Genomic DNA, 21,162 nt, shown 5'->3' with positions numbered 1-21,162 from the left:
GAACATATCAATTAGAGGAACTATTAGACTTGTTCTGCTTGGACCCAAAGGGCAAAGCCAAGAACAATGTGTGTAGGCTACAAATAGGGTCAATTAACTATTATAGCTGATCAGAAGCAGAATGGACAAAGGTGGAGTTGGTGATGCTCTCCTTTTGCCTTTCAAGTAAAGGTGGTATGATCATGTGAAAGGCATGACATATTGGGGATTTCTCTAAGGCGACTGAGGTCCAATCCATCTCTAAAACTGCTGCTTCTGTGATTTTCTACAACTTCGTGAGGTCATGATAGGATCACAGGGTCATAGAGCTAGACCAGGGGTTCTCTGCATTTTTGTGTCTCATTGGCAGTTTGGTGAAACTTAAGGAACCCTTCGCTGAACAAAGTTTTTAAAAGCATAACAAGAAATTCTATTTTAAAGACGTTTAAGAAAATAAAGATATAATTTCTTCATATATAAGTTCATGGACCCCTGAAATCTATCCATAGCTTCCTTCAGGGTCTATCTGAGTTATCTGGCTTTAGAATCCCTAGAACTAGAAGGTCCATTAGAAGTCATCTAGTCCAATCCCTCATTTAACTTATGATAATGTAACTGAAGTCAAGAGAGATGACTCAGCCCTTGACATGCAGGAAGTGAAGGTCTCAGGTGGAACTTGAAACAGAGTCCCTGACACCAGAGGTAGCGCTCATTTTACTCTACCCCTCTACCTGTGAGTGAAGGTACTGGCATACTCATTTGTTGTTGTTGTTTGTCCTTCATTCTCAAAGAGGACCATGACCTCAGGGAGATGATGCTGTGACATGCAAGGGAATGGGATTTCAGTGAGAGAGGGCTGTGCAAAGTCACCAGCCTCACTTTTTCCTCCAGAGTCATCAGGGTCCAGTGACCAGATATTCACAAGGATGAGTGGAGATGTCCCAGAATACAGTGGGAGACCATGGTCTTTTCAAGCTAAGATCTTTAACGAGTCCATTTTGACTGAGGCAACAGTCATGGAATGAAGAAGGCTAAACAAGAAATGAGGCAGAGAACACTCATTTGCATAGGAGGACAAGGCATTTACACTTGTGAAAGTTAGTTCCATTCCTATTTCCATGAAGACCAGGGACGACTATTTCTTCTCTACCCTTTTAAGGCTTCACATAATAGTTAGGTATAAACCATGGAAGTCCTATTTCAATGCTTTATCATAATGTGGAGTTGATCCTGTGCTCTCCAAAACTATGCCCGTGGAGCCTAAATCTCTAGCAGGCCCTTCCTAGCCAGAAAGACGTGGTGACAAATTGTATGCCTGTTGACCAAAGTCCAGCCTAGATTAGTTATGAAAGGACCACTATCAGAAAAATGGTGAACCAGGTGATGTGAGTATATTGACCACAGCCACTCTTGAAGACCCTCTACGGAGTATTTGTAATCTAGCCAGGCACAGGACATACCCACACTGACAAAATTATGCGTGCTTGAAACATAGCCTTATACCTAAATTTTGATTCTTAGAAGTTCGAGTCTTTCTGCAGGAAGTTACTGACAGGAAGAACTACTGGAAACTCCAAGAGTGTGTGCTTGTATAAGAGACCCCAGACTGGGTGGGAAGTTAGGAGATGACAGTTTGACCACTGCCTGAAGGGTTAGAGTGAAGGAGGCAATCCTGGGAAGGACAGGGCTCAGGGTCAAAGATGTTAAGTCTGATAATCCATTGTATAGTATGTGGGAAGCTGGGAGAAAAAAGTTCTATTGTTACTTCCCTGACTCTTGATTGCTAAGAAATTTTTTTTTACCTTCGTTTAATATTTTTCAGTGAACAAAAATCTATTTTTTTCTTTCTCCTACTCACCTCTATTGGGAAAACAAAACAAAACCCTTCTAACAAACATGCACAGTGTTGAAATTAAAATCTTCCTTTCAGTTTCACCCTAAGGAAATAAGGTAGGCTCAGGATAAATGTAGCAGAAGGAGTTTATTGTTATAATACCAAAGGAATACACGTTACATAGGCCTGGCCCTGAGCTCAGGCTGCTCTTAACCCTTTAAACACAAACTTTCCTAACGAGAATACTAAATGTCTGAGGGAGGATTGGATTCCAAGTCCAATGCTCTATCCAGTGTGCCACCTACCTGCCCAACTAATTAAATCTTTTTCTTTTCCACACAAGATGCCACTTGATTTATTAAATTCTGGGTTGAGGACAGTGCCACATGAGTTAATGTAAATAAAGTGCTTTGCTAATTTAGAGCCGCTAGGTGGCACAGTGGATCAAGCCTGGACTCAGGAAAACTTGCCTTTCTGATTTCAAATCTGGACTCAGATACTTGCTAGCTGTGTTACCCTGGGCAAGTAACCCAACCCTGTTTACCTCAGTTTCCACAAGTGTAAAATGAGCTGGAGAAGGAAATGACAAACCACTGCACTATCTTTGCCAAAACAAACAAACAAAACAACCCAGCCCAATGGGACCATGAAGAGTTGGATGGCACTGAAAAGGCTGAACACAAAAAGTATGAGATGATGCTGTGCACCTGAAATTTGGGCCCCACAATGAGTCTTTTTCTTCTTCAGGTTTGACAGAGAGCTGTTTGTTTTTGTATCCGCAGTTCATAGCACAGTGCCAAAACACATACTAGGTGTTTAATAAATGTGTGTTGATTGGTTGATTTGCATGGAAAAAACTCACTGGAACCAGGAGAGATGTCCTCATGTACTTGAAGGGACAGAGAGGGATGAGATTTGATCTCTTTGGCCTCAGAAGACAGAACCAGCAGCAATTGGTGGAAGTTGAAAAGAAGCTAATTTTAGCTTGAAATAAAGAAAGCCTTTCTAAGAACTAGAGTTACATAAACTGGAATGAAAAAGTGATGGAATCATGAATGTAGAGTTGGAAGGGACCTCAGAGGCCATTTAGTCCAACCTCCTCATTTTATATATGAGGTGACTGAGTCCTCCAGGGACTTGCACAAGGTCACATGTGGTAAGGATCAGAGGGAGGATTAGAATCCAGGTCCTCTGACTCCAAAGGTAGTATTCTTCACTGTGCCACTGTGCCTCTTCACTGGGAGTCTTCAAACAAAGGCTGGATGATCATGGGATCATAGATTTCAAAGCTAGAATAGAGCATAGTGGTCTAGTCAGATCCCCTTATTTTATAGATAAGGAAACTGAGGCCCACAGAAATGAAGTAACTTGTTCAAGGTGACACAGGCAGTGACAGATTCAGGACTTGAACTCAGGTCCACTGGATACAAATCCAGCACTCTGCCCACTGCACCACATTGTGCTTCACCTCATTACATTATGTCATATATCAGGGATAGTTTTTCTGTTATTGGTAGGATTGTGCATAGATCAGTCACTGAGGCATCCTCAAACTATGATTCTGAGACTCTATGTTACCCTCTTCAGCACCTCAGAGATTTGTAGAATCTTTCCTGGAAGATGTGCATTACAGCCTCTGAGGGAGCACTTGCCACTCATTACTTAAGAGGTCAATCAATCTATCAGTCAATCATTTATTCCTCGTTTGAAGGAAGTCATTGCTGCCGTAATTGATCCATCCCTTTTGAAATTATTTTTATGTATTTGGTATTTACTTTTGGGTAAATATTGTATTCCTCCCAGTAGAGTATAGTTGCTTGAGAGCAGGGGCTGCCTGTGGGTTTCTTTTTTTTAATCCTCAGCACATGGCAGAGGACCTTAGGCACAGTAGACAAAAACAGATTTTTCTAAAAAATATCATTAATTAATTAATTGTTTAAGGAATGGGGTGGGGGGGTGGGAATGGTGTTTGACTCAAGTTTCCATGGTTGTCAGTGCTGCATTGACCACTGACGAGACCAAACCTGGTACTACTTTCAGATAACCACTCAATTCTTCACCCTCCTCTCTTTTCTTAAGGTAAAGTCACAGTTGGAAAAAAAGAGCAATGAAAAATATGACTGCTTCAAGGCTGTAAATTACAGAAGCCAAGTGGTTGCTGGGAGCGTGTATTATGTAAAGGTCAGTGTTCAACAAGTCACTGAATTCTACTCAGTTCTCTTTCTATTTGGATGTATATAGAAAGTAGGGGATATTTGTCTCCTTCCCATTTGAGTGACTGGAGAAATTAAAGTGCCTGCCTCAGGGGAACTATAAAGTGATGGTGTGGTAACTGAGAGAAAGTGAAGGAGGCAGAAGGGAGGAAGGGAGTTTGAGAAAGAGATTCATATCAGCCTGAGGAGCAGAGGACGTTTTAGCTGCTGAGTTTTGTTCTCCTATTGAATCTGAGAGATGTTGCAACCAATGAGTGGATGATGAAATGGGAGGGAGTGGGGAAGAGAGAGAGGAGGGGGAGAAAAAAAGAGAATGATAAAGGCTCTCCCAGGCCCTTCACTTTGAGTAGCCAGGCAACTGGAGAGAAGTAAGGCCAAGACAGGATTTGCAGAAATCTTTATGTCACGGGAAGCTCTCATGTTTAAGAATGTGACTCTGAGATTTACATACAGACTTTACATACCCATGATTATTCATTGAGGGAGTGTCATTTGCTGTCATTTTTCCTCTCATAACGTGTTAGCCCACATGATTGTGAATTGCAGGCCTGCAAGTGGAGAGTAAGTCCCAGGATCCATTGTCCCAGATGTTCCTGGATGGGAACTGTAAGATAAAAGAGTGAGAAAATTCCTAAAGAACTGGGTCCTTCATGTCATCATAGCCTCTGAAACAAGGCTGATGTGTTTATGGCCTGAATCCAACAACTAGATTACAACTTGCTTCAGAGTGAGCATCCTGTCTTCTATGAGAGCTTCACACAATGGGAGCAGCAGGTCACCATTGCTGCCTAGGATTTCAAACACAACCTTATCAGAAATTATTGAAGTACACTTTTCCTTTTACAAATCCTAGACATGTTTGGGGACTTTTTTCCAAATTCATGATGGATTTCTATCATTGTAGTAAATTTTGGTCTGTGAATCTTCTCTCCCAACACAGATCCAAACCCATTTATTTAATTTTGTTGATTAACGCCAAGGAGTTTCTTGGGGATTACGGTTGTTAAATGACTTACCTACAACTATATGACTTACAATGGTCATACAACTAATACCTGTCAAAAGATTTGAACCCTCTCAAGGTACAAACTCATCACTCTATGCCCTACAGCATAATTTTAAAACAAATATATGACCCTAGAGAACTTCCACGTAGCCAGCAGTAGGCACATATATGAGAACTCCTTGGCCACTCCTTTGGCGATTGTGGGTAGAGATACCCAGGAAATGTAGATAGGATGGATGCAAGTGTTTCTGTCCTTAAGGTAGAGCAGAATAAAATTACCACAGCCAAGTTAACAAGGCTATATTAAGATTCTATGACTGTCAGCCAGGCAGGAGCAGCTGCTACTGCATAGAATTGAAGGAAACAAGAATTCATTAAATGCCAACTGGGTGCTAAGCTCTTCATAAATATTATCTCATTGTATCCTTACAAATGAGATAGAGACATTTCCCAGGAGAGGAAAATGAGTTGAAGTGACTTACCTAGAGTCCCACAGCAAGTAAGTGTCTGAGGTGAGATTCATACTCAGGGCTTCTTGACTCCAGGCCCAGCATTCTCTTGATCTGAGAACCCTCTCTGCTAACACAGATCTGAACCCATCTATTGACTTTGCTGATCAGTCCCAGGGAGTTACTTGGGGCCTACAATTGTTAAATGACTTACCTATCCAAAGCAGTACCTAGCAGTCTTATTGGTTTCATTTACACTGGTTCAGTAAAGATAGGACTTTGTTAAAGATAATGTGCTAAGTGCTAGTATTTGGGAGGGGAATAGGAGATAAAACACCACAGATGGGAACAGTGAGCAGATAGGGCTATGCCTCAAGGAACACAGCATTGGAAGGAGGGCACATAATACACAAAGACCACAACGTTTCCAAAGAGGCATGGGTAAAAATCAAAACAGGGAATACATGTTTTTGTATGACATGTATTTTTTTTCTACATATTTAGACAATTAAATCCTTAAAAATACATGAAACTCTGGCACAGAGGCACAATTCAAACTCAGAATAGCAGTTGAATCTGTTATTAAAAATGAGTTGTTGAGGCATTCAAAAATCCAGGTGCTTAGCAACTAGAGTCAGCTCTGGTATAATGGAAATGATTTGGGATCAGATTCTGGCTCAGCTGCTAATTACCTTGTGACTTTTCACAAGGGAAGTGAAGGGAACTGTTGGGGAGGCATGGGTTAAGAACAAGTATTTATCAAGCAGCCTTTATGTTCTAGGCACTATACTAAGCTCTTATTTGATCCTCACAATAACCCTATGACTTAGTGTAAGGATAAGCAAAGTGGATTTTTGTTAGTATTATTTGGAGTTTTCCAGGATCCATTTGCCATAATAGTCTCTTGTCCCCAGGTATTAGATATGAATTCTATGGTTCAAAACATCACCATGACCCATGTACATTGTAAGAGCCAGGTGTTGCCTGTTTAGATTGTAAAGGTCAGGACCCTAGAGGGGTAGAGTGTAAATATAAAGGAGGTGGGCACTGGTCAGTGAATAGGGAACCTTTAGGGTTGAATGCATAAGTTAGGATGCTTTGCATGATTTGACTGGGCCACCCTGAGGCTTGGAGGGAAATCTATATTTGCCTCAACTGGTATCCGTTGAGGCTTGAGGGGATTTAGGGGAATGCACAAGTTGTGCCCATTTCAACTGACCCCATTGCAACATAGCGGGAGTTGCGCCCCCTTCTCTTCAGCTCTTGTGAGAAGGGTGATTAAGGAATGCTATAGGAGTTGGTGCTCAGTAGCCCTTGTGAGAAGGTTAGAGAGAATAACGTCTCCATTGTTTAATGAAAGTAAGTTTGTTAACCCCTTTGAAGCTGTCTTTCGTTTATAAAAGCAGATCAAAGAACTTGTGCTAGCAACCCATCCTGGGTGTGCTAGAGTGCTTGCTGATACACTTAGGTAGTATTATCATCCCTTTTTGCAGATCAAGAAAATCAGTTGAGGAAACTGAGGCAGACAGGAACTGTCTGAAGGTCTTCTTAATGCTAGGCCCATCATTTTATCCACTGCATGCCCTGGCTGCCTTACAAGTGACTCACCTCACTGGAACATAGTTTCTTCAACTACCAAATGATCAGACTGGACCAATGTCCCTTCCAGTTTGAAGTCTATCATCTTAAGAACTAACGGTACCATGGCATTGCTGCCTATCGGAGTATTCTTGTGCATTGGACCTTCGTGGAACTCAATTCCCTTAGCCCTAAAAATAAAACTCAGTGATCTCTCAGGGCAATTACTGCTATAATTTTGTTTTCACAGCATAAATAAGCTCATTCATAGGTTACAATAAAAATGTACAATTCCCATCAGACATCATCTAGTCAAAACCCCCACCTAAAGTAGGAATGTACCTGATACAGTGATCCGGACAGGTGAGAGGTATTGGGTTGGAACATACATCACTGATTTTCCTTTTCTCTTTATTCGCAGGTACATATTGGATGTAATCGATATGTACATTTGAAAATATATGAACCTCTCCCTCACACAAATGAACCAATCGAGCTTTCAGACTACCAGACTGGCAAAACCAAGGAAGATGAAGTGAACTACTTTTAGAGGCACAGTCTAAAACGCATTTGGTGACTTTCATGAGCATCCTGTATCAATAAGCACAATTGAAATGAAGCATGAATCTTTGTGAAGTTGATTTTGACTTTGATTATGTTAATTTCAGTCAATGTTCCCTATTTTCCTCTCTTTTTATTCTTCCTTATAAGTGATGTCTCACTGGATAGAGGAAGGGGAAAGGATGTATTCAGAAATAAAATGATATATAAGAATAAAAGATATGAATTACAATTTTTAATCAGTTCAAATATTATTTGCTTTAAATTACTTCACATCTCAGCTCATTCCATACTAGACACTGCTTTTGAATAGTCAAGCAGCATTAGGTTACACTATAGAACTGCCACTCAGATTCATGTAGCACACTCTCTCTGGACATCGTGAGTCCTTTGGAGTTGTCTTTGTACCTTGCGTTGCTGAGAAGAGGAAAGTCTAACAGGGTTAGTCATCAGGGAATTCATACATCTGTGGTTGTGTATAATGTTCCCCTGGTTCTGCTCTGCTCACTCAACATTTTATCATGTAGGTTTTTCCAGGTTGTTATGAAGTCCGTATCATCCCCATTTTTTGTAGCACAATAGTATTCCATTACATTCATATACCACAACTTGTTCAGCCATTCCCCAATTGATGGACATCCCCTTGATTTCCAATTCTTTGCTACTACAAAAGAGCTGCTATAAATATTTTTGTACATATGGGCCCTTTTCCCACTTCTGTGATCTCTTTGGGATACAACCCTAGAAGTGGTATTGCTGGGTCAAAGGGTATGAACATTTTATAGCCCTTTGGGCATAGTTCCAAATTGCTCCCCAGAATGGCTGGATCAGTTCACAACTCCACCAGCAATGTAACAGAGTTCCAATTTTCCCAGATCCTCTCCAGCATTTATCATTTTCCTGTTTTCTTATTTTAGCCAATCTGACAGAAGAGGTGTGGTACCTAAGAGTTCTTTTGATGTGCATTTCTCTAATCAGTAGTGATTTCGAGCATTTTTTCATATGCCTATAGATATCTTTAATTTCTTCCTCTGTAAACTGCCTGTTCATATCCTTTGACCATTTCTCAATTGGGGAATGACTTGTATTCCCATAAATTTGGCTCAGTTCCCTGTATATTTTAGAGATGAGGCCTTTATCAGAGATAGTGGTTGTAAAGTTTTTCTCCCAATTTTCTGCTTCCCTCCTAATCTTTGTTGCACTGGCTTTTTATACAAAAACATTTGAATTTAACATAATCAATATTATCAATTTTGCATTTTGTAATGCTCTCTATCTCTTGTTGTGTGATGAATTCTTTTCATTTCTATAAATCTGATAGGTTAAACTATTCCTTGCTCTCCCAAATTGCTTATAGTATCAACCTTTATTCCTAAATCATGAACGCATTTTGACTTTATTTTGCTATATGGTGTAAGATATTGATCTATGCCAAGTTTCCGCCCTACCATTTTCCAATTTTCTGAGCAGTTTTTGTGAAATAGTGAATTCTTAGCCCAGAAGCTGGAGTCTCTGGGTTTATCAAAGAGTAGATTGTTATAGTCTTTGACCTCTCCATCTTCTGTACCTTTCCTATTCCACAGAAACCACAACTCTGTTTCTTAGCAAAGATCCCTGGGTGTTTGAGAATGAAAGTAAGTAATCATACTTTACTTCCCCATGCAATCACCATCAAAGAAACCCTGAGAAAGAGGAAAAGCAGAGTGACCAGCATGCATTAGAGAGGGAAACCTTCCCAGACAAAAGGGGAAGGAGAGGAAGTCATCTTGGTCAGAAGCCCCCTCTCCAATCTGTCTTCAATTAACTGGGCAGGATGCAATGTTGAAGAATAACTGCACGCCTACCCCCTTTTTTCTCCCCTTTATATAAGAGGAGTTCACAATAATAATACACTATATAGGCTCAATGAGAATTACTTACTTACTTATATACTTACAAGAATTTAAGTAAGTATATAGGAGTGAGATTGGGGAGGAGGCTTCTTACCAAGATGACTTCCTCTCATTTCTCTTTATACTTATATATGTACAATTCTCAATGAAAATAAGACATTCCCACAAAAGTTTTTGAGTCTTCTGCTTTATAGGGTTTAAACCAAAATCAGTTTTAAAGTGAAACATGATCCAATGGATCTTATTGTGTATAAGGATAAGAGGAAAAGAACTTCCTGTGATCCTCTTTCTCTCTTACCCACTAAATGCAGTTATTCCCTGACATTCTACCATTGGCCCTCTTCTCTTCTCACTAAATCTTCCCCCTTGCCAATTTTCCCCAATACAACAGTTTCCAGTTCGACCAGCATATAGATGATTCCCAATGACTAATGAATGAATCCTGCTATCCACCTGCTGACAAAGAGGTGAGGCACTCAGAGTACAGAATGAAACAAGTACTTTTTTGGATGTAGTGATTGTGGAAATTTCCTTTGACTGTCTATCCCTGTTTATAATGAATTTTTTTCTTGTATTCTCAATTGGGGAGGGGCAGAAAACTGAGAAGGTAGATTTTGGGTGATTAAAACAAATAATTTTCTTTTAATTAAAAAAACAACCTGATGACTCATGAATCTACATCTCTGACCTCCAATCCTAAACTCTAATCTAGCACTTTCAATAGTTGACTGGATGTTACTTTTTGGACATCGCTCTGTAGGTTCAAGGTCAGAATTTCTAAAATTGTGCTCCTCTTTCCTCCAAAACCTACTGCTTTTCCTTTTCTTCTTATTTCTGTTGATAGGGCATTGGCTACTTAGGTGACTTGGCCAGAGCCACATAGCAAGTATGTTTCAGAAGCTGGACTTGAACCATGGACCCCCTGACTCTTCAGCTCTCTACCCTTGCTACTTCTCAAATCCTGTACATAAGAGGTGCTTTAAAAATACTTGTTGAAAGAATTGGGGTGGAGGGAACACAGAGAACTGTCTTTTTCATCTAGGATCCAGCTTCCCCCTCAGGTCCTAAATTCAACTTTCATAATCAAAATCATAATTACAATGATCGCTTCTTTTAATATATGTGCATTTATAATATGTATGCATATGACATGCATCAGTCTGTGTGTAAAACACATTTGCATTCCTCATGTGTAAAATGAGCTGGGAAAGGAAATGGCAAACCGATCCAGTATCTTTGTCACGAAAATCCCAAAGGGGACCATAAAAAGTCAGGAACAACAAAGAACTACGTAACAACAACAGCCAATATTTGTATATTTTATATTATACATATGTACATACATATGTGTATATATGTTACGTACACATGTTATATGCCTGGCAGGCAGGAGATGACATCTTTACAATCATTGTCTCATTTGATACTCAGAATAACCCCTGGAGGTGGGGATTATTATTATTCCCATGTTACAGATGAGGAAACTGAGGTAAACAGAGGTCAAGTGGCATGCCCAGGGTCACACAGCCAGCAAGCGTCCAAGGCCAAATTTGAACTTAGGTCTTTATAAGTCCAGGCTTGGTATGCCATTCACTGTAACACCTTGCTGCCTAACCAATTCTTTGCCTGCCTCATGTGCTCTCCATTTTGGTCATCTTTGCAATCCCTTTGAAAAGTAGAAACTGAACTTTGTTGGTGCATGTTGACTTAGAACACCAAAAATTAACAATTTCTCTGTTTTGTCTGATTTTTATTTACATTAAACATTTCCCAATTACAGTTTTTTTTTGGTTTAAGCTACAGTCAAGACTGAGACTGTCCTGGGCACCATGTGATCAGGGAATATGTTTGCATGTCTGATATTTCTGCTACGCCATAGAGCTTGTCCCTATGCCTGTAAGACATTCCCCAGACAGGCAGCTCCCTCTTCCAGAGCAGTTGAGTAACTTTTCTGCACAATAGCTCAAAGGTCATTTCCTACATTAAGATTTTCCAGCTGCCCCCTAGCTCAGTAGATTTCAGAATAGGGTCCCTGAGACCCTTTTCAGGGAGTGCACGAGGTGAAAACTATTTTCATAGTAATGATAAGATGATGTAATTTCTAATACTCTAAATTTAGATAAGTGTAATCCACAGAAATGTTTTGGTGTGGAGTTGGGGAGAGGTCTTCAGTAACTTTTAAGATTTTAAAGGGGTTCTGAAACCAACAATTTTGAGAACCACTACCCTGTTAGTGCCGCCCTGCCCAAACTGACTTATATCTGCTTCTGTGTATGCATACTGTCTACCCTGAGAGAATGGAATCCCTTAACGATGAGGAATATTATTTTTGTCTACAAATCCCTAGTACCTGTCACAGGGTAAATAGAACCTTAATAAATCCATATGTTCTTAGTCCCTGAGGCACAGAGAGGCTGTGCTTTGTCCAAAGTCACAAAGCTGTACTTGAACCCACGTAGCTGTAACCCTGGAGCCAGAATTCTATGCACTACACCATGCAGCCCCTATGAGACACAGATAGATAGTGCAAGTTTTACAGATGAACACATGGATTAGACGGGTGCCAAAAGTCACATGGTACTAGACACACAAAGTGATTTAAGATACCTACCTCTAAATCCAGGGCTTTTCCCAATACCCCACATTTTCTTTTGTGATCATGTGATCTTCCACAGACTTGCCAAGACTGGGTATGAGAACATCCATTTAAACCTGCAAGTATCTACTACTTTGGGAGCCTATGCCCCAGAGAAAGAGGAAAAGGATCTATATGTGCAAAAATATTGATGGCAGTACTTTTTCATGGTAACCAAAATTTGGAAACTAAGGGGGCAGCCTATAGGAGACTGGCTAAATGAATTGTGGTATAAAACATAGTGGAATATTATTCTGCTGAAGAAATGATGGAATGATGATTGTAGCGCCAATGCCACATTCGCAGCCACTGTGAATATGCCAGCGTAGTTCTGAATCACAAAATATAACAGACTCTCTATGTGGAAGACAGAAAGAAAACATTTATTCAAACATCAGAAAGGCAGAACAATCAAAGCAGCAAAGAAATCTAGACACGGTATCAATGCAGGGGGCACTGCCATCCCTAAGCCTTCCCTTCTTTAGGGCCTTCCCACAAATGAACACCCTCAAGCAAAATAAACTCCCTGGTTCACTCCCACTCAGAGCTGTTGCTCTCTCACTGCCTCTCTCTGTCTCTGTCTCTGTCTCTGTCTCTCTCTCTCTGTCTCTCTCTCTCTCTCTCTCTCTCTCTCTCTCTCTCTCTCTCTCAGCTGCAACTCCCACTGTCTCTCTCCCAGCTCTGACTGCTCTGATGAGCTTCCTCTCAGCTCTGCTCCACCCTTCCTGCTCCACTCCTTCCTGTTCCACCCGTTCAGCAAGCTCCACATGCTGCAGGCTTCATGTGACTCAAACTCCTGTGACTTAAGCTTCTATGTGACTTATGCAGATCACATGGGCATATGGATGGGAAAGATATTCTTCCCATTAAGCAAAAATACATTAACAATACATTGGGCAAAGAATTGGAAATCAAGGGGATGCCCATCAATTGGGGAATGGCTGAACAAGTTGTGGTATATGAATATAATGGAATACTATTGTACTATAAGAAATGGGGACGATACGGACTTCATAATAACCTGGAAAGACCTATGTAATCTGATGCTGAGTGAGGACACGATTACAGACACACGGTATCTGTGATGATGAACTTTGATAGACTTGGCTCTTCTCAGCAATGCAAAGTTCAAAGACAGCTCCAAAAGACTCATGATGGAAAGAGTTATCCACATGCAGAGGAAGAATTATAGAGTGTGAATGCAGATTGAGGCAAACTATTGGCTCTGTCTTTTCTTTCTCTTTTTTCTTCTTTGTTGGTTTTGTTTCTTCTTTCTCATGATTCATTCCACTGGTTATAATTCTTCCTTACACCTTGACTATTGTGTAAATAAGCTTAATGCAAAGGTATGTGTAGAACCTATATCAAATTACATGCCATCATGGGGGAAGAGGGGGGAGACAAGGGAGAGGGAGAAAATTTGGAATTCAAAAACTTGTGGAATTGGGTGTTGTAAACCAAAAATAAAAAAGAAAGCAAAAAAAAAAAGATTACAAAAACCTATATATTCAGCCTCAAGATCTTTCATATCCATTACATGGGGCAACTGGTATCAGCAGAACTATACAACAATATAAAAGGGATAACACAAAATAAGCACATAAAACAATATCTTAGGGTGGGGCTTGTGCACAAGCACACCGCCTCATTCCTCCCTCAAACAAATGTGGCCCCAAAATCCATTGGGATAAGGGGTGAAGGTCTCTTCTTCTATAGGTATGTCCTGAGGAAATTGGATGGACAGCTGTCCCTGCCCCAAGAGGTCCTGTTCAAGAGGTCAGTTCTTTAGCTGGCATCCAGAGCTTGGTCAATGCCATGTCCAGGGGTGATGCAACACAGTTATAGACAGGGGGTGACATCAGGCTTAAGTGATCAGGCATCTAAAGCTGGAGGGTACTGAGCCTGCAGGAAACAAATCTAACAAATAAGGTGAACAGACAGAAAGGCAAAAGAAACAAGGAGACAACAAGCAGAAGCAGGGTAGATATAGGGTCAGCCATGCTTCTGGAGTCCATGAAACCACTATCATAGCCTTATTCATTGTTGTTTACTCTTTTCCAATTTGCAGTTTGGGGGTCATCATTCTGACTAGAGATATACTTTCTTTAATCTGAGCTGAGGCTTGGCCAGTTCCCTATTCTCCCTGAAGGTGTGACAAACTTCGACACAATGATTCAGGAGGGCCTGTAGAAGCAGCCTATTCGGTCTAATAGTAAGTACCTTTTCTTGGTACATCTTATATAGCTCACTAGTTGGAATACCATCTCTTCTTCCAGAAACTATCCCTGCTCTCAATAGAGCAGCAATCAATTTTTTTCTTGTCAATCTATTCTGACTTTGAATCTGCTAGTTATTTACTCTTCTCTCTCAAGGAAATTTATCTTTTCCCCATTCCCCTAAGTCACTTAACTGTGAAATCTTATCCAGCCTCTCCGAAAGAGGGGATCCTATTTCTCCAATTAGTAGAGTCAGAATTAGGTGCTTATGAAAGCAGGAGGAGCTATCTTCACTATAATATATCAATGAGAAACTGCTAAGGGGTACTGTGATACACATCTGCATTTCCCATCATAATTGCAGTCTTCATTGCATCTTCCTTTAACTTTCTCATACAGTGTCTAAGTGAGTACCAGGGTCTATCTCCACTAGGCCACATAGAGTCAGTAGCATATTGTCTGGAAAGACTTTTATGAAGTGATGGAAAGAGAAGTGAGCAGAACCAGGAGAACAATTTATACAATGATAACAAGATTACAGAGAAAAAGAACTGGGAAAGATTTTAGCACTCTCATCAACAAAATATAATGATGAACCATGAGTTCAAAAGAATCAAGAGGAAACATGCCACTCACCTTCTGGTAGAGAGAAGATGAACTCAAGACGCAGAAAGAGCCATCCATTTACAGAGAGAACCACTGTGGGAATTTGCTTCTGAAAATGATGTAGTTGTATTTTGAGAGATTTCTTTTTTTTAAAATTTGCTAAATGGAAAAGGGAGTAGCAGGAGGGACAGACTAAATTTTTTAAAAATTCTTGTTACCTGAAAAATAAAAATAATAAATTATTTTTAAAAATAAATGAGCAGGCTTATTCTCTTTAGAAATCCAAGCTTTTAAAAATGGAATAATTATTTGCCAGGCAAAGGTGATGGAATCCTAATAAAGCTGCTCCCACTCCCAATATTCTGACTTCCTTATGGGCCCCACTGAACAGCAGGCAATCCTGATTTAGCCACTTAAACTGGCTTTAACCACACCACAAGCCCCCAGATTCAATACAGTCACTGCCCTTAGCTAGCCACTGCCCCTAGATCCAATTTATATATTTGAATAGGTGTGTTCTTGAACTCAGCCACAATCTCAGCATCAATTTAGCATAAGAAAGGACCATAAAACCTAACTATCTATCTTAGCCAGACAGGATCACGATAGCTAGCCAATCAGAGGACAGCATGACCAGGTTGTTTGACTATCAACCATAGAAGGGACCTCTCCCCTACTACCTAGTCTCTTGAAAAACCCCTCCTGCCTTTTTAATATTTATATTCCTGTTATGTAATTGCATCTTTACCCTATTAAAACCCATCTTGCTTTCTCTGAAGCTGTTGATTCCTCTTGGAATCTAGCCCACTTCTTTTTTTGAAGAAGAAGAAGAAAAGTTATGACCAATGGAATGAATCATGAGAAAAAGAAAACAGAACCAAAAAAAAAAAAAACAAAAGAGAAAAAAAGGGAAAAAAAGGTGAGCATAAAGTGTGCCTCAATCTGCATTCAGACTCCATAGTTCTTTCTCTGGATGTAGATAGCACTCTCCATTGTGAGTCCTTTGGAGTTGTCTTTGCACCTTGTGTTGCTGAGAAGAGCAAAGTCTATCAGGGTTAGTCGTCAGAGAATCCATATATCTGTGGTTGTGTATAATGTTCTCCTGGTTCTGCTCCACTCACGCAGCATTACATCATGTAGGTTTTTCCAGGATGTTATGAAGTCCATATCATCTCCATTTCTTATAGTACAATAGTATTCCATTACCTTCATATACCACAACTTATTCAGCCATTCCCCACCTGATGGGCATCCCCTTGATTTCCAATTCTTTGCTACTACAAAAAGAGCCGCTATAAATATTTTTGTACATATGGGCCCTTTTCCCACTTCTGTGATCTCTTTGGGATACAACGCTAGAAGTAATATTGCTGGGTCAAAGGGTATGAAAATTTTTATAGCCTTTTGGGCATAGTTCCAAATTGCTCCCCAGAATGGCTGGATCAGTTCACAACTCCACCAGCAATGTAACAATGTTCCAATTTTCCCACATCCTCTCCAGCATTTATCATTTTCCTGTTTTGTTATTTTTGCCAATCTGACAGGAGAGATACAGTATCTAAGAGTTGTTTTGATTTGCATTTCTCTAATCAGTAGTGATTTCAAGCATATTTTCATATACCTATAAATATCTTTAATTTCTTCCTCTGAAAACTGCCTATTCATATCCTTTGACCATTTCTCAGTTGGGGAATGACTTGTATTCCTATAAATTTGGCTCAGTTCCCTGTATATTTTAGAGATGAGGCCTTTATCAGAGACACTGATTGTAAAGATTTTCTCCCAATTTTCTGCTTCCCTCCTAATCTTTGCTGCATTGGCTTTTTTGTACAAAAACATTTCAATTTAACATAATCAAAATTATCCATTTTACATTTTGTAATGCTCTCTATCTCTTGTTGTGTCATGAATTCTTTTCTTTTCCATAAATCTGACAGGTAAAGTATTCCTTGCTCTCCCAAATTGCTAATGGTTTCAGCCTTTATTCCTAAATCATGAATCCCTTTTGACTTTATTTTGCTATGTGGTATAAGATATTCATCTATGCCCAGTTTCTGCCCTACCGTTTTCTAATGTTCTGAGCAGTTTTTGTGAAATATTGAATTCTTAGCCCAGAAGCTACATTCTTTGGGTTTATCAAAGAGTAGATTGTTATAGTCATTGACTTCTCCATCTTGTGTACCTATCCTATTCCACTGATCCACAACTCTCTTTCTTTGCCAGTACTAGGTAGTTTTGATAAATGCTGCTTTATAGTAGAGTTTAATATCTGGTATGGCTAGGCCACCTTCCCTATCATTTCTTTTCATTATTGCGCTAGATATTCTAGACCACTTGTTCTTCTAGATTAATTTTGTTATTATTTTATACAACTTCTCCAGAGGTCTCTCATATCTGCCTTTTCTAAAATTCTGTTCACCTCCTTAACTTCTTTCTTCTTTATTTTGAGGTTAGATTTATCAAGTTCAGAAAGGGGGAGTTTGAGGTCTCTCATTATTATAGTTTTGCTGTCTATTTCTTCCTGTAACTCCCTAAACCTCTCCTCTAAGAATGTCCATGCCATCCCACTTGGTGCATATATATTAAACAATGATATTGCTTCGTTGTTTATGGTGCCTTTTAGCAGGATGTAGTGTCCTTCCTTATCTCTCTTAATTAAATCTATCTTTACTTTTGCTTTGTCTGAGATTAGGATTGCTACCCCTGCTCTTTTTACTTTAGCAGAAGCACAATATATTTTACTCCAGCCTTTTACCTTTACCCTGTGTGTATCCCCCTGTTTCAAATGTGTTTCTCGTAAATAATATATTGTAGGATTATGGTTTTTAATCCATTCTGCTATCTGCTTCCATTTTATGGGAGAGTTCATGCCATTCACATTCACAGTTATGATTCCTATCTGTGTCTTTTTCTCCATGCCATTTCCCCCCGCTAATGCTTTTATTTCTCTCTTTCCCTTTCTATTCCTCAACAGAGTTTTGCTTTTGACCACTGCCTTCCTCAGTTTACCCTCCCTCTTGATTCCTCTCCTTTATCTTACCATTTTCTACTTACTACTTCTTCCCACCCTTCTGACCATCCCCCTCCCTTTTTCCCCCCTTTCCCCTCCAATTGCCTGTAAGACAAGTTAGATTTCTATACTTATCAGGGTATGTTATTTCCTTCTTGAACCAGATCCAATGACAGTAAAGCTCAAATACTGCTCTTCTCCCTCCCTTCTTTCCCTCTACTATAATGTGTTTTTGTGCCTCTTCTTATGACGTAATTTACTCCTTTCTACTACCTCCTTACCTCTTCTCCCATAATCCTCCCTTTGCATCTTTTAATTATGTTTTCTATCCTCATATCAGTTATTCTATGCAGACATCCACAGTCTATGTGTATTCCTTTCAATTGTCATAATAGCTGTACTATTCTAAAGATGGAAATATATATATATATATATATTATACATAAGATGATATAATCCTATATAAAGATGTAAATAATTTGCCCTTATTGATTAATAAGGTTTGTGGGGGTTTTCCCCCCTGTTTACCTTTTTATGTCTCTCTTGAGTTTTGTATTTGAAGATCAAATTTTCATTGAGTTCTGGCCTTTTTATCAGGAAGGTCTGGAATTCCCTTATTTCCTTGAATGTCCATCCCCTTGCCTCAAAACTTATGCTTAATTTTGCTGGGTAGTTGATCCTTGGTTGTAGTCCCAGCTCCTTTGCCCTTTGGAATATCATATTCCACTTTCTCCTGTCATTTCAAGTAGAAGCTGAAAGGTCCTGCATGATCCTGGCTGTAGTTCCACAATATCTGAATTGTTTCTTTTTGGATGTATGCAGTATTTTCTCCTTTACTTTGTAATTCTGAAATTTGGCTGTAATATTTCTTGGTGTTCTCAATTTGGGATCTCTTTCAGGGGGTGATCGGTGGAATTCTTTCACCTCTGGTTCTAGGACCTCTGGGCACTTATCTTTGATAATTTTTTTGAGGATTGTTTCATGGCTTTTTATTTTCATTCTGGATTTCTGGGAGACCACTAATTCTTTAATTGTCTCTCCTGGATCTATTTTCCAGGTCAATTGTTTCTTCCAATTAGATATTTCACATTTTTCTGTTTTTTCATTCTTTACATTTTGTTTTACTACTTCTTGATGCCTCGTAGAGTCATTAGCTTTCACTTGCTTAATCCTAATTTTTAATGTGTTGCTGTCTTAATTTTGCTTTTGAGTCTCCTTTTCCAATTGGTTGGTTTTACCTCACAGGGTGTCATTTTCTCCTTTGAGATTCTGAATCTCCATAGGCATCTTGCCAATCTTATTCTTTAAGGACTTGATTTCGTCAGTGGTTTTTTTTTTCATTTTTTTCCATTTTTTCTTTTACCTCCCTAATTTGGTTTTTAAAATCCTCCTTTAGCTCTTCCAGGAATGCATTTTGGGCTTGAGACCAGTTCACCTTCCCCTTTGAGGTATCAGATGTGGGTATAGTGTCATTGCTATCCTCTTTCAAATTGGCATTTTGATCATGCCTGTCTCCATAAAAAGAATCGATGGTCCTCGGTACTTTTGTGTTCTTCTTCATGTTGGTTAGCTTTCTCCTGGCTTTACAGTGAATTTCTGCTTTTGGGGCTCAGGGCTCTCTGTCCCAGGTTTCTTGTTCTGGGGATTGGGAGTCTAGTTACTGGCTTTGTGTATTACAGCCTTCAGTTTCCTGAGGTGTAGGGGAGGGTTCTGGCTGCCTGAAGTCTCCTCTTCCAGTGGGGATACTCTCCAGCACTGTTGCCCTTCAGCAATGGTCTCAGCTCTTTGTTGTTTGTGTTGGGGTCTGCCATTTCCCCTCAGGGATGCAAGGGTACATCTGGGCTCTTGGTGTTGACCCCTGCTGGCTATGCCCCTCTGGGACTTAGGAACTCCCACTGCTTGGCCACTGAAGTCCCAATTCTGTCTCCTCTATTCCAGCATTTTTTCCTGAGGAATTCTCTGGGTCGGGGTGGGGAGGGCAAGGGATTAGAGTCATTTACCTGGCCATTATGTCTCCCAGAAGTTCAAGAAGACAATTTTCAAACCTTTGGGCTGCAAGCCTCAGGAGTTGATGTTTCATAGCCAGTAGCATTTCGATGCTGCCTCTCATGGATTCCACAGACTCCTCTTGGGAAGCCTAGGGTTCTCTGCCAGTTTTGGGAATGCAGCTTTCTCCCAGCCTGTCTCACTGGTTGGTTTCAGCAGCTGGTTCCACTTTGGTGCTGTCTGGAGCAACTGCCCATACTGAGCACTCTCCCAGCCTACAGATTCATCCTGTCAGCCTTTCAGACTCTCCTGGCTTACAAATTTGCCCCACTCAGACAGCTTACAGTTTCTAACTCTCTCAAATCTGCTCAGATTCACTTTGTTATAGGTATCTGATAGAGCTTGTGAGAGAGCCTCACATGGTGGTCTTGGCTCCACTGCCTCCACCCAGCCCACTTCTGAGGGTTGTCAATCTTCATAAATGACTGTACTTGGATTAGAGGTAGTCTGACTCTGAATTCTTTGAGCCTGTGCCACCAGAACACACCAGGAAACTGCAACAAAGATATTCACCCAAGGGTTCCCTCTTGCTTTTAGAATCAGTTACAAACTTCTCTAACTTTTAAAGCTCTTTACAATCTCTCCCCAGCCTACCTTTCCAGCTTTATTGCATAGAATCTTTCATACACTTGATGTTCCAAACCATCTGGCCTATCATTGTTCTCTTTACATGCCATGCCATTCCTCTTCTTTGTGCCTAAGCCTTGGCTGTCCCCTCTTCCTATTCCCTGCTCCTTCACATCAACCTCAGAGAATCCCTCTTCAATACCCACTTCTGCAAAACCCCCTTTTACACACAATATTTCCAGATGCCCCTAAATTCTGATGCCTTCTAACCAAGCTACTTTGTGTTTAACTGTTTTGATTTATTTGAATTTATCCTCTTTAAATTTATTTTAAACACGCTAATATATGCATTTATCTCTCCTAGTAGACATAAATTTTTGAAAGAAGGAACTATTTCATCTTTTTAATGTATTTTCAGTCCCTGGCAAAATGTCTGGCAAATAGTAGGTGCTTAATAAATATATGTTGACTGATTCAAATTATTGAATGATAGGTTCAAAGTCTATCAAGCTACTGTTATATGCTAGTCCCTATGTTGCATACTAGAGGAGAGATCTAAAAGTGAGAGTC

This window comes from Trichosurus vulpecula, chromosome 2, assembly GCF_011100635.1.
Source record: "Trichosurus vulpecula isolate mTriVul1 chromosome 2, mTriVul1.pri, whole genome shotgun sequence".
NCBI lineage: Eukaryota > Metazoa > Chordata > Mammalia > Diprotodontia > Phalangeridae > Trichosurus > Trichosurus vulpecula.
The sequence above is the reverse complement of the archived record's forward strand: the minus strand, read 5'-3'. Positions refer to the sequence as shown.